Genomic DNA, 14173 nt, shown 5'->3' with positions numbered 1-14173 from the left:
CTTGGAATAAATTTGAATATTTGTTAATCATATCCATGTTCGACATGAACAACGTCTACCATCGTTCCAACATTTGTGGTAGAAGAAAAATAATTAAGTTAGTAAGGAAAGTTTCCTGAGCACATCATTTTGTGGCATCCAAAAACATGATCCAATACCACAAAACTATAGAGGAAAATTTCCAAAAATTTTGAAAAAACAGAATAAAGGATTATTTTTCATCGTTGAATTTTAATTTAAAATTTTGATAATCATCCATTTTCAACACCTTGGATCAACATTAAAAAAATATTCTATTTATTTATTTATTTTGAATTTGAATTTTTCCATGAAGGCTAGAAGGGTGTAATATTGGATTTGCCAGTATGGTAGTCGATGTAAGCACAATGACCCTTAAGTTAGGCAAGCTGGTTTGTCTCGTATTAATATTAGTAATTGTTTGAAAACCAAGTAGGTTTCATTTAAATCTCCATGGTTTGAGACTCGAGCGATTCTACGTCCCTTCATCAGCTCAAGCCTCACATTATACCATGTAATAAAAGATGTTAATCAACTTAAAAGAAATTTTATAAGAGAGTAGTAAGATCGATATGCTTCATGAAGATAAATGTTGGTTGGTAAAAAAGTACCTTGTTAATAGATTGAACATGGTAGAAATAATGATGATGATATGAATGAGTTGAAAGATTATGAACGATCAAATTAAAAAGAAAAAAGAAAAAACATTTGAAAAAAAAATGTAAGATTACGCCAAATAGAAAATAAACTAAAAGAAAGTTGATTGGGATAGTTTGAATATACCTAATGAAGGTAGTTTACAGGTCAAATAAGAGAAAATATTTCAATTAAAAAGAAAGTTTGACTGGGATGGTTTGAATATATTCAATGCTGTTTACAATTCCAATAAAAAAATGTATATATTCAAATTAAAGTTTCTAAAAAAATTAAGAGAAAAACTCAAAAGAATATGAATAAGAGTTGTGATAATACGATTCGCCAGGTGACACTCAATTGACTCCTTGATGTGACAAGTTCAGAAATCATAAATTTGTACGCCTTGAGATACAAGATTGCACTTCCTCATTAAAAAAAAGTGTATCATGAACTTGTCCACGTCAGAGAGTCGATTGAGTATGTCACCTAACAAGTCACATTATTAGGACTCAACAAATAAAGATAGTCAAAACAGATATGAACTCCTTTCAATAATAATAAAAATTAACTTTGAATTGCATGAAACAATGAAATGAAATTCGTTTAGCCAACCCCAAATACTTAAAGAAAGGCTTTGTCATGCATTACCTATTGATCATTCGATTAGAAACCTCAGTTAATTGACCCTCTTCCATCGTGCCATGGCCAATTGGGCTTAAGCTTTGTCGCGGATTTGGACAAGTACCCATTCTTAAAGAGGATGCTAAGTTTTTACCCATTTTTAGAAGGAAACATTAAAACTTTAGGCGAGTCATATTGTACTTTATAGAGGTCCAAGCGGCATTGAACCTTGATCCAATTAGTCGTGACACTCTTCCCCACTCGATCCATCGACGTCCTCATCAATATTGATTTTGATTCATACTAGAATTTTTGGAGGCCCAAACCCACACCAAAGCTGGCGTTATTGACCTTGGCGGAAAATGAAATTTGTGTATCCTCCTCGAATTATTGTCCTTCCAAAATCTAGTGGGCCCACCCAAATCAACCATACATCAATTGGCACAAAGCAACAAAAAGGATACCAGTGGTTGATGATGAAACCAACACATAAGATGGCATGTTCATACTTCGTATTTAGTTCAGAGGACATTTCAGTCATTTCACCAACAAGATACCAATGATTGATGATGAAACTAACAGATAAGATGGCATGTTCATAGTTCATACTTCATATCTAGCAAAGAGGACATTTCAGTCATTTCACCAAAAGAATTCGAGATTTCATACGAATATTCTCGACGGAACCAAACCAGAGTTCTCCATATCTATCTCTTATAAACAAAGAAGTTTTTTTCTTCGATTCTACTTATCCGTCGAAATGAGAAGAAAGTTCTTAGTTGGCGGTAACTGGAAATGCGTAAGTTTTCGATCCAATAATCTCATTAGTCGTTTTTTTCTTGAATTTCAATTGATTTTTTAGTTCTGAAAAATCAATTTAAATATAATAGTTTAGATTCTCAATTGCTGAACTCCATCAATTAATGTAGCTCTACTGTTGTATACATTTGTTGAATTAGGATTTCATATTTTAGTGTTTTTGATATCTGATTATGCATCTTCTCTCGATTTCACATGAATACCCCACTTGTGATTCACTTATCCATGCTTTACTATTATTATTATTTTTTTTAACTTTTGATTATATAATTATCGTAAAAAAAAAAAAAAAAGGAACTTTTTATTATTATTAAATAGTTATCTTTTTCAAATGGATATCATGCAGAATGGAACCATTGAAGAAGTTAAAAAGATTGTTTCCATACTGAATGAAGCTGAAGTACCTTCTCAAGATGTTGTGGGTAAGTTGCTGCATTAATTCACCAATTTTTATTTTATTTTTTTGAGTTATTTTGGTCAATTAGACCTTCAAGTTGCTGATGTTGTGAAACTTGTTTTCTTCTTGAAGAGGTTGTTGTAAGTCCTCCATTTGTGTTTCTTCCCATTGTCAAGAGTTTATTGAGGCCCGATTTTCATGTTGCCGCACAAAACTGTTGGGTGAAGAATGGTGGTGCTTTTACTGGTGACATCAGGTATGTTCCATTGTATCCCAAATCATCTCTGTTCCATTTCGGTTGTTGGGTTGTATTTCTTTGAATTATTTTAAATAACTCCCATGCAGAGTCTTTACTTGTTGATTGTTGCTTTACATTCAGTAACAAGGTTTAAATTGTTTTTCAATTGGTTAGTTGCTGATGCACATCTTGTATGCTTGCGTTCCCAATGGGTGCCTTGAACTAAATTAAAAATGTCACTAGAGGCTTCGGTTACTTTTCAAGTGTCACCCTTTTATTTTATTTTTCTTATTAAATATAGAGTGATGTATAAGAATTATCCGCTTATGTGGTGGTCCTTGACAAGCTTGATATTTACTATTAAATTGTTGACAATGTATTGCCAAATTGGTGCTTGTATGTAACTATGCAGTAATCCATGAAGAGGAGTCAATATAGCTATCTCTAATGATTTGTATTCTATTTGATGAAAAAGGTGCTTTAATTGCCGTAGGTTGAGCACTATTATTTTTAGACTCTCTTTTAGTACTAAGATTCATAAGATAAGGTGGCACAAAACTAAAATGTTTATTATGTAAAATATATTGATGATATAGTGGAAAGTTGAGGTGAAATAGGACATAAGGATGGTTGAATGATTTGTATTCTATTTGATGCAAAAGGTGCTTTAATTGCAGTAGGTTGAGCACTATTATTTTTAGACTCGCTTTTAGTACTAAGATTCATAAGATAGGGTGGCACAAAACTAAAATATTTATTATGTAAAATATATTGATGATATAGTGGAAAGTTGAGGTGAAATAGGACATAAGGATGGTTTGGGGCATGGATTGAATGCGGCTGATTGGTGCATGGTTTGAGAAAACATCATCTTGGTAGTTGCATTAATTAAGAAACCATAGGGTTCGAGTAGAACAAGGTTTTCTGTTTGCACCTTTTTCCCAGAGCATTGAGCTATAACTCAGTGGTACATTATGAAATACGCCTCCAATAGAAACTTTATAGATTAAATTTACAATATAAACCACAGTGATAGTGAAACAATAATTTGGAATATTTCCATTTCTCTGATTTGTGATAGTTTACCTAATAGATGGAATTTGATTTTTTTGGTTGTTGGAATTCAATGCTTCCTAATTTTTGCTCTTGTACTTTAATTTCCTTGTGCACTGGAAATATTGATGTCACGCATTGAGGACTGAGGCAGTAACAATTTCTGTTCATACTTATTATAGAAACATGAAATTGATGTTCTTGTTGACAGTGCGGAGATGCTTGTGAATTTGGGCATTACATGGGTCATTCTTGGCCATTCTGAAAGAAGGCTTTTGTTAAATGAATCAATTGAGGTAGGCTGTGTTCCATGAGGAATGCATCATCTACTGTTGGTTCACAAATGCTTCTCACTTTGAATTGGTAACTACTAACTACCATTCATTACTGTCTTCTCTGTATATGTCATTTACAGTTTGTTGGAGATAAAGTTGCATATGCCCTTTCTAAAGGCCTGAAGGTGATTGCTTGTGTTGGGGAGACTCTTGAACAGAGAGAATCAAATTCTACTATGGCTGTTGTTACTGCACAAACAAAAGCAATTGTTGGTACTTTCCCACCCTTCTTATATCAAGCTACTCATCATCAACATCAAGCTATCCATCTTTACAAAATATATCCATTCCGGTGATTTATTTCTCCATTCACTATAGATAGGTGCCTTGGTAGCATGTGAAAACATGGGAGTCTAATGGGCCGAAACTTATGCCTGGCTTTTCAAAATTTTGAATAGACTCGAGCTTGAGGCCTGCCTCATACAGTTTGAATTTACGGCCTGAAATCATGTTTGGCCCATTTACACCCCCTATACAGGAGTGGTCCTTACACAACTAGGGGAATCACTTGACCTTCTATTTGTGTGGACGTGGACCAATTCAAAGATGTGGTTTTTTGTGTAGTATATAGTATGCATGTGGAAATATATGACCATTGGATATGACGTCCTCATGTTCTTACCTTTCTTAAGTGTTTTAATGTTTCCTTGTGGTTTAGTCACTTACTTTATTTATTCTGGCAGAGAAAGTATCAAACTGGGCTAATGTTGTTTTGGCTTATGAACCCGTATGGGCCATTGGAACTGGAAAGGTTGCGACCCCAGCTCAGTCTCAGGAAGTAAGTTCTGGTGTTAATCCAATAATCCTTGTACCTTCATGTATAATTTAATGAATTACTATGGTTTCTTGTATACATGTTGGAACCTTTGGGATATTGTTGCAAGGACATTTTTCATCACCATCTGCTTATGTCATGGATGTTCTAATATGCTTAAAGGTTGTAAGGACTGTCTACCACCAATGGCGTTGCACCATATGTGGAAGATGTTCTTGGGTTGGGATTTACTGTTTTGATGGGTGTAATTTATAATCCTCGGATTCATGGACTTCTTTACATACTTTTTTCCATAATATCTCGGGCCATCAATAAGAATGGAACAATTTGATGGTGAGGCTCATTCGACCATGTTGGCGTGTGATCTACGATATCTTCCATGGACTAAATGGTTTTGGAACCCCCTCTCATGGGCTATATTACAGCTGCAATATTAGTTTCTTGTCTCACTTTGTCCTCGAAATCAATGGTAATGGTGTAGCATTAAATTGTGTCTAGTTTCAAACATATAATCTTCTCACTCTAAATAGTTTATGAACATAACAGGTACATTTTGAGTTAAGGAAATGGCTACAAGAGAATGTTGGTGCCTAAGTCGCTGAAGCAACCAGGATTATTTACGGAGGTTACCATTTCCTGTTTGTTGCACTCTTGCCTTCCCTGAGATTGCACCTGCTTTTTTGTAAATATTCCTATCGAGTATTAACTAAACAGACGATCACATAAAATCAGCATAGATTTTCACAAGAGAAACCTTTTATGACCCCAAGATAATACTAAGAAGCTTCAATAATTCCTCCACAGGATTTTGAAAATGTCATAGGAAGGGGAGGCAGGCTCACCCTATTTTTCATATTTTTAACTTCCATAGAACTTACCTTTTTTCCCTACAGATTTCTGGAAAATGATTCAAGTCTCTGGATTACCTTTTAGTTAAGAGTTGTGCTGGGGTGACACAAAGGGAGACACAAGGGTGACAAAAACTTGTGGTGTCGTGCACATGACTGTAGATACTTGTTTTGCGAGACACGAGTAAAAAGCATCTACGGTTATGTGCACACCACCACATCATTTTTGTCACCTTTGTGTCATTCCAGCATTTTCCTTCCGTTAATAATTTCAGAAAAGCAAATTTTAATGACTAACAAGCAATTTCGTACAAGCATTAATGACATTTGGGAAGAGTTGGAATGAATACTGGAATATATTAACCAAGTAACTAAGTAGAGCTCATCCTACATGTTTAGTCCTTTTGGAAGCTATTATGTTTGTCATGATTCCCTAATTTTATATAGTACTCTATATTAAAATTTCTAGAAACTTTGTTGTTAAACAGTTATTTTTCTCGACTTCCCTTCCTCGTCATTGCCTTAAACCCACTGTTTTTTCTCATTGCAGGTTCCGTAAGTGGTGCAAACTGTAAAGAGTTGGCTGCACAGCCTGATGTTGATGGATTTCTAGTCGGTGGAGCTTCTCTAAAGGTGGTTATTACTGTTATTTTCTATTCAGGTGTCTTTGGTTGTGGGGTTTTCAATTTGATGGATGAATGGAAAACTATTTTAAAAACAACATGCATGTCCTCTAGAGGAGAGGACACAGCTGGCACCATTTGATGCCCATACCATCTGTGTAGACTCCAAACGTCCTGTGATTTGTATGTGTTCTTTGTCATTTTATTCTGTGCTTTTGATGACTGATTCTCTTTCTGGCCTCAACTGTTTCTTTTTATTAGCCGGAGTTCATCAACATTATCAAGTCTGCTACGGTGAAGAAGAGTGGTTATGCTTAAAGAGTCTGGAATCATGTATCATGGTGGAAGAATTTGGAGCATATCAAGTTTAAAAAAAAAACTTTTTTAGATTTTAAGTATATGTTTTTATAGTAGGGATGGTGCCTGGAACTTGAAGTGACCGAGGACAGGATTCCAATTATGAATAAATCTGAGAATCTCTCTTTCCCTCTTTGATTACCCATGTTCACAAGGTTTTCTTCCCATCTACAGTGTACATGTATTTGGGAGTGAAAAAAAAGTGACTAAAGATGTTATAAAATAGGGTAAATTAGCATTTCATGTGCCGAATATGGGAAAATTCCCATTCCAGTACTCTATTCATTTTAATTACCAGCATGTTTTGGGAATTACTTTTCAGCGAGATCGTTACTATTAGAATATATACCTGTGATCTCACATTAAATATGTTACTATATATCTGATTTACATGTTCATGCATGTTTAGAGAATTAAAATCAACAGTGTACTGAAATGGAAATTTTAACAAAAGTTGTGCATGTTTTGGGAATTTTACCATAAAATAGGTCGGTTCAGGATTATTTTGGATTAGCTCATAATATTTTGGAATACTCCTCAAGTTTTTTCTCAACCTATTGGAACCATATCTTAAAGAGATATTTAGAGAAATCATTCCACATTTTGGTGGATATCTGAAATGCTCCTTTTGTTATCAAACTGATATGTCTCTCTTGATCTCTGCCTTCTCTAAGTGGTTAATGAAAATGACCTAAATAGCCTTCTCTGTAACATTTCGTCCTTCCCCCCTGATTTGTTTTTTCTCTCCTAAATCAGTCATCTTCAACCTCTTGGATCGAAGTTCTTCCCATCCTCTTTAATCTTATCTCCTACAAACCTGATAAGATCTTTGAAAAAAAAGAAGATAGAATCTTGGGTATAAACATTTAAGGGTGCTTTACAAGAGGTAAAAGTAATTTTACATGTTTTGCCAACTTAGTTATGTTTGGCCTTTACTTATCATATAAAAAGGAGAGCGGGGGAGGTATGGTAAGACATCAATTTGAAAATAGAGAGAGATCTCAAATGTTCACCAAAATGTGGAGGGGTATGTCTAAAAATTACTTGAAATTGACATGAGTATCATCTCATCAACAAGATGTTGTTCTTTTGTCGAGGGTGTTATCGGGTATTATTCTGGCTCATTACGACACTTTGGGAGATGATTCTTCTTGAAATCTTTATCAAAAGTATTGGATTCAATATAATCATTTTTAAGTTGTAAAATAAAATTTAAAAAGACAGGTTCATGTTATCTTTATCAAAGAGAATAAGTGGTGACGAAGTTATTAGTTGAAAAGAATCGAAAGTCTCATGAAAAGTAGATATATATGATACTATTGAATTAATATAAATGCTCTGATCAGGTCACTCGGGGCAGTGGTAACTCCAAAGAATGCCCTAAAAGGGGTGTCCCGCAGCAATTCTCATCCTCAATTTTCACAAGTCGAAGTCGATGGCTTGGGTCCAATTGTCGGCATAAATCAATTTTCATGTCTTTGAGGGAATTGACCCACATCTCAAAATACCCTTCTCTAATTTAAAATTTTCATAAAAAATGAATAAAAGAGTGGCAGGTCAACTTAACCTTGTTTGACCAACTTTTCATATATATAAAAAATGCTGTTGAGGTTTGAATTGAAGGATGAAGAAGATTAAAAAAAAAGCATTTTTCTTAGCTAATAATAATGTCCTTGCTTTTAGTTTTTTTGGTTAAATAAACCATAACTTAAGACATACCCCTCCTTGTTTAGGTTTTACTTGAAGAGGACTTAAAAATAAATAAAAATATGGGTAATTTAGACATAATTTAAACATACCCTTCCTAGTTTTGTTTTCAAACGGATGACATATTTCACCACTTTGATCTTCTATATTGTCATTGATGTAACCTCTTCTCAGATATTCCACTAAGAATAATGATTTTCTGACACCCCTGACAGTGGCATGTATTAGAATCTTAGATCTTTTTCTTGGGATACACAATTGCATATATTTATGAGGATATGCAGTTGTGTATTTCAAAGATAAAGATCTGTGATTCTAACCCATGCCACATTATGGAGCGTATGAGAGTGTTGTGTCAGAAAATCACAACTCGTCTACTAATAGTGTTTTATCCATTAGTCATTTTTCATGAGTCACCTTGACCCTTTAAAAAAATAAATACAATCAAACCCCTTGCATGGAATGGGATAATTAAATGATTCGAGGATTGATAATAATAAATATAAAAAAAACATTGATTCACCAATTTAATCAGTTGGTTTCCTTATCCCAAGAATTTCTTTTGAATTTTTAGAAAAATTTGTCCAATTTTAAATTTTTTTTGGGCTACTATTTTGCATGATAATACCCATCATAATAGTAGAACCGTTTTGTTTTGAAAGAATAAAATAAGAAATTGTTGCACTTTTGAGGTTTCCATTCGTCATTTATTGGAGAGATATATGCTTGAACTACTTAAAATTTTGTAAAATATCCATATAATAATATAGATTCTACTACCACTCCAATTCTTATATAAATCACCAAAGAATCGTCACACATCTTGGTGCAGCAATAGAAACTCCCTATAATAAAACACAAAGGTGGATTCCATTCCTTTGTCTCAAGATTTATACCCCCATAAATAATGTTTCTTGAGAACGATTGTCCTTCCTTTGTCTTCTCTTTTTCCTCTGATTAATAATATCTCTAATTTTATTGTCTTTCATCTTTTTTACTAATTTTCAAAAACATCCCCTACAACTTTTTATATTGCATTTTCTTCTTTTTCTTTTTCTTTTTTCCTTTTTTCAGTAGTATCCTTCTGAATTTATTATTTTCCTCTCACCCCCTAAATCCCCAAAAAAATGTCCATGTCAACTCCAAGTACCTTGTATAAGCTTTGTAATATAATTGTCATTCATGAATATATCCATGATGGACAAAGTCACAACCAAGATACAAATTAATGACACGTAGTAATTTTTTCTCATCTATTTGACTTTGACCCAATCTATTTAGAAATTATAAGTTTTGTTAAGTTGTGAACCCTTTCATGTAAATTTTAAGGGATTTTCAATTTTTCAAGTCCATCCCAAGTGTAAAAAGGTAGGTGTTAAGAGTTTTATTAATGATGCATTGTAATAAGGTGAAATGTGATACACCAAATTATTATCTACGTGATTAAAATAAAAATAGATCTAATTAAATTATATTAGATTTTCTTAAGATTTTATATTCTCTATACAAATCCTATACATAGAATTATCTTCATGAAGATTAGGATTAGATCCTATTGATTAAAATTTACTTTTTAAGTAAATTTTTCTACATAAATCTTTGTCGATATCTAATAAAAAATCCTCGATTTTCTTCTCAAAACAAGTCATCTTCAAGCCTTCCAATCTCTAAGGTAAATTATTTTTAATCGGTTCAACTCCATCTTTTTTTTTTTTTTTGAAGGGTAAGTTGGACTTGAACCTACAACCTCAAAGTTACTATGGAATGTGTCAAACCTACTAAGTTATGGATCTAAGCGCATTCAACTTCATCTTCTAATCATTGCTTTCAATCTTACTTTAACTATCACCCCCCCCCCCCTCCCCATTTAGGATCTAGATTTTTTCAAATTTTGAGAGTGGAGTGAAAATAAAAGAAATCAAAATCAAAATCAAAATCAAGATCTTCAAAGTTTAAATACGATATGGATTTTTTTTAAATAATTTCAATAGAATTTTTCACAAAAATTGGACTTATGAAAATTTTCACTTGTAGAAATATACATGTATAATCAAAATTCATATATCCAAGGACGAAGCCATGATTTTCTTTTAGTGGGGACAAACATTAAAGGGAGATGAGGAAGTGGGGAGAATAGGGTCAAACGAGGCATATCAATAGTTCAAAATACAGGGGTATCTCGAATTTAAACATAAATTCAAGGGTATTTAAAATGCCCAAAAGAGTTGAGTAGGGGCAATTGCCTCCAATGTTTCCTTACTAATTTCGCCCCTACATATATTCACTACATTCCAACCACCATATCATAACGAATATACATCACTTAAAAAAATATAACTATAATTACAACTTAAAATTGTATATAGATCAACTACGCATCTCACATCAATCAATAGTTGTCCACGTCATAAACATTAACTCATACTTTCTGAACATATACAAATAAATAGACACAATGCACATAATTCCAATACATATAAAGAAATTCAAAACTTCACAAAATAGTTCTACTAAACTCTAATCTCAGTTCACATATAATAAAAATAGTATTCATCATCTTGATCTTACGATCCCTTTATATAATGTTCTCCGTTAAGAATAGATATATCGATAACTAGAACATTTGTAATATTTTGTTGGTAAGGTGAGTAACAAGGAAGTTACTCAATAGTAAAATCATATTTTAAATTAATAGTCCTAACATGAATGAATAAATAATCTAATTCATTATAAATAATACAAGTTTTTAAATAAATAAACAAAACGAATAACACTTGAAATAGGTTAATTTTTAATAAAATGTAACGAAATATTTTCATCTCATAATAAAATAAAAATATATAAACTTGTCATAAGAATATCAATATTGATTGTGTATTTGATAAGAATGACAAGGAACACACTCGATATAAAAATACTGATCTGTATATTGATGTTCTAGTACTTAATCAATATGGAACTCACCATTAATTCTTGATTTTATGGTCAGTTTGACAATTTACCATAATTAGTTGATCATATTTTTCGGCTTAGGTTGAACGTTAATCCCTAACGGAGATCAATCGTTTGACTACTACGAATTGTAAATGATCATTTGACAAGTCAGCTTTATCGTATTTATGTGGTATGTATGTGTTCTCAATCAATCTAATCATCTACAAACTATCTTTATAATATAATTTGTTGTTTTTCAATAAAGATAAGATATGAATTTTCTGAATAGTAGGTACAATGATATTTTTAAGTGGTATTTCATACTATCGAAAAGAATATCAAACCCCTATTATTTTAAATTAATTGGTTGCTTCTAGAAAGAGCTATCGATTTATCTTATAAACATTCATTATCCCTTTAATGGATAAAAAAATAATAGTTATATTTTTCAAAATTCATTTGAAATAAATTAAAATAAATTTGCAAGTGTGATAACATTCCTAGGTATTATATAATTATAAACATGCAGTAATATATTGAAAACAGTAAATCATAAAACATTAAACATGTAAGAACATCGTTCCACGATTACCATTCTAATTACATCTCATACTTTATTATACAGTGCTCAAAAGTATTTTAAACTTGAAAATTCCTCAACACAAGCACATACAGTCGAGAATCTCATTTTTGATTCCAACCAATCGGGAATCTTATTCTTGATTCTAAATAATCAAGATTTTTATTTTTTATTTCAAATTTAAATTTAAACATTTCATTTTTTTTAGATTATTACTCAATAAAAATACAGTTTTAAATATAGGACATCTTAACTGATTTTAAAATGAACACTTTACAAAAATTACTATGAAAATGTTAAACAAATTGATTTTCTATTTACACTCATCCAAATTCATTTATTTTTATTCTACAATTTTTAAATATCAGATAAATACATATAAAAATAAATTATTCTACAATTGATGCATGAATTTTGAATTTAAATCAATAATAAATTTGAAACTAACTATCAAAATTAAAATAAAACACATTTCATTGAAAATTATACTACGAATTTGAAATTATAAGTTTCATACCTTCGCAACTAGGTTTTACGCGTCCCTACGACGTTAAAATAATTTTTTTTAACTAATTTCCTCGACGATTCAATAAAATAATTTGGTGACTAAATAGATTTTGACGTCGTGGATATTTTATTTTTCAGTGTTGGATCTTAATTTACGTTTAAATCTCGATTGAAGATAACGTATTCGAACTCATTATCAAAACTCATTCGTCTCTATTTCTATTTCTCTTTTCGTAAGTATAAATGAATATCAATTTATATTATAATATATAAAATGAATACACCTAGTTATCTAATCTGTTAACACATTTATAACTTATAATATATAATATAATATAATAATAATTTTATTTATATTAATTAAACCTCACCCTTTTAACTCTTTAATAATTTCAAATCAATCCCTTTTATATAAATAATTATACTTAAACTCAATTTTTATAAAAATAATTTATTTTAATATTTTAATAATATAAAAATAATAATTAAATGACATTTTTTTCTCCGTTATATACATTACATTAACCAATTCGAATTGTATATCTTGAATTTTTGAAATCTTTATTGATTTTTCTCTATTGATCAAAATACCCCTTACGCCTTAAGTTTTCTTAATAAATTAATATTTTCATAACTTATCATATCAAATTTGAATTTAAGCATTTTGACAGTCTAAATTATGTTTTTCGATATTTTTGAATTCAATGGTACAATTCCTTTGACCAAAAGAATTTTCTATATAATTTTGAGTTTCATTTATGTTGACTAAATATTTTAATTCTTTGATCATAATTATAGTAAGATTTCTCAAATTATACATTTCATTTGTAAAATTCTCTTTTTAACAAATCCTTATTTTAGATCGACAATATTATGATTTATTTTTAATATTTAAAAAAAAATTAAATAAGAAAATAGGTCAATCTAATTGACTTAATTCCTCGATATACGCAATAAAATTTTATGGCGTTACATTACCCTTTTATGCAAATCCTAGTGTTTTAAACTCAAAATTCCATATTTTATTTTTCCAAAAATTCATATCTTGTTGGATTTTTTGAAGGTTGAAGCAAATAAAATCTTAAGGTTGAAGGCCAGTCATGATTTTAAATCTTGCCCAAGATCAAGATAACTTGTTCGATACGTCTCGATATTATCCACCAACGAGACGGATATACAAGTCAAACGTATTTGACGATATTTAAAATCATGGTTCATTTGTCTCATTGTTGAATGTGACGACTCAAATGTATAGAAAATCTCATCTGAGACAACTTGGTCTTATTCAAAAAAGAGACAAGATGTCAAAACAAATTTGAAAACCATGAAGCCAATGGGAGAAATTTTATCATGTTAGTTTAGCTCAAGGGACATGTTATCAATTTGAAAACATAGGGAGTATCTCATAATTCTCCTAAATGTGAAGGGTCAAAAAAGTATAATATAACATTGTTGGAGAGGGGTGTGAAAATAAAATAGGGTCAAACAAGAGGCCAATTGGTAAAAATGGAATATAAAAAAAAAAGTCAAGCCACGTGCCTTGTGCACGTCACACTTGATCTCACTATACGTCCAGATCAAATGAGTGCGTCATTTAAATAGGAGTGATTCAGACGTAACGTATCCCTAACTTTTCAAACTAATAGCATAGACCTTAGTCTTCTAAAATAGACTAACGAAAATGACCTAATTGACCTCATCTTCAAAATGTAACGATTAAAGCTT

The 14173-nt window shown here is 31.3% G+C and overlaps 1 pseudogene across 1 annotated transcript; it reads left to right on the top strand.

The window, feature by feature from the left end:
* The first annotated feature begins 1917 nt into the window (after positions 1–1917).
* Positions 1918–7089, top strand: LOC147395240 (triosephosphate isomerase, cytosolic-like; annotated as a pseudogene). Its single transcript, XR_015180937.1, has 9 exons — positions 1918–2074; positions 2441–2516; positions 2624–2747; positions 3994–4078; positions 4198–4330; positions 4801–4895; positions 5439–5517; positions 6291–6373; positions 6625–7089. The product of XR_015180937.1 is annotated as a triosephosphate isomerase, cytosolic-like (transcript).
* Positions 7090–14173: the final 7084 nt, after the last annotated feature.

The sequence above is a fragment of the Akebia trifoliata genome, chromosome 8, assembly GCF_017979445.1.
Source record: "Akebia trifoliata isolate Shusen 1 chromosome 8, ASM1797944v1, whole genome shotgun sequence".
NCBI lineage: Eukaryota > Viridiplantae > Streptophyta > Magnoliopsida > Ranunculales > Lardizabalaceae > Akebia > Akebia trifoliata.
The sequence above is the reverse complement of the archived record's forward strand: the minus strand, read 5'-3'. Positions and strand labels throughout refer to the sequence as shown.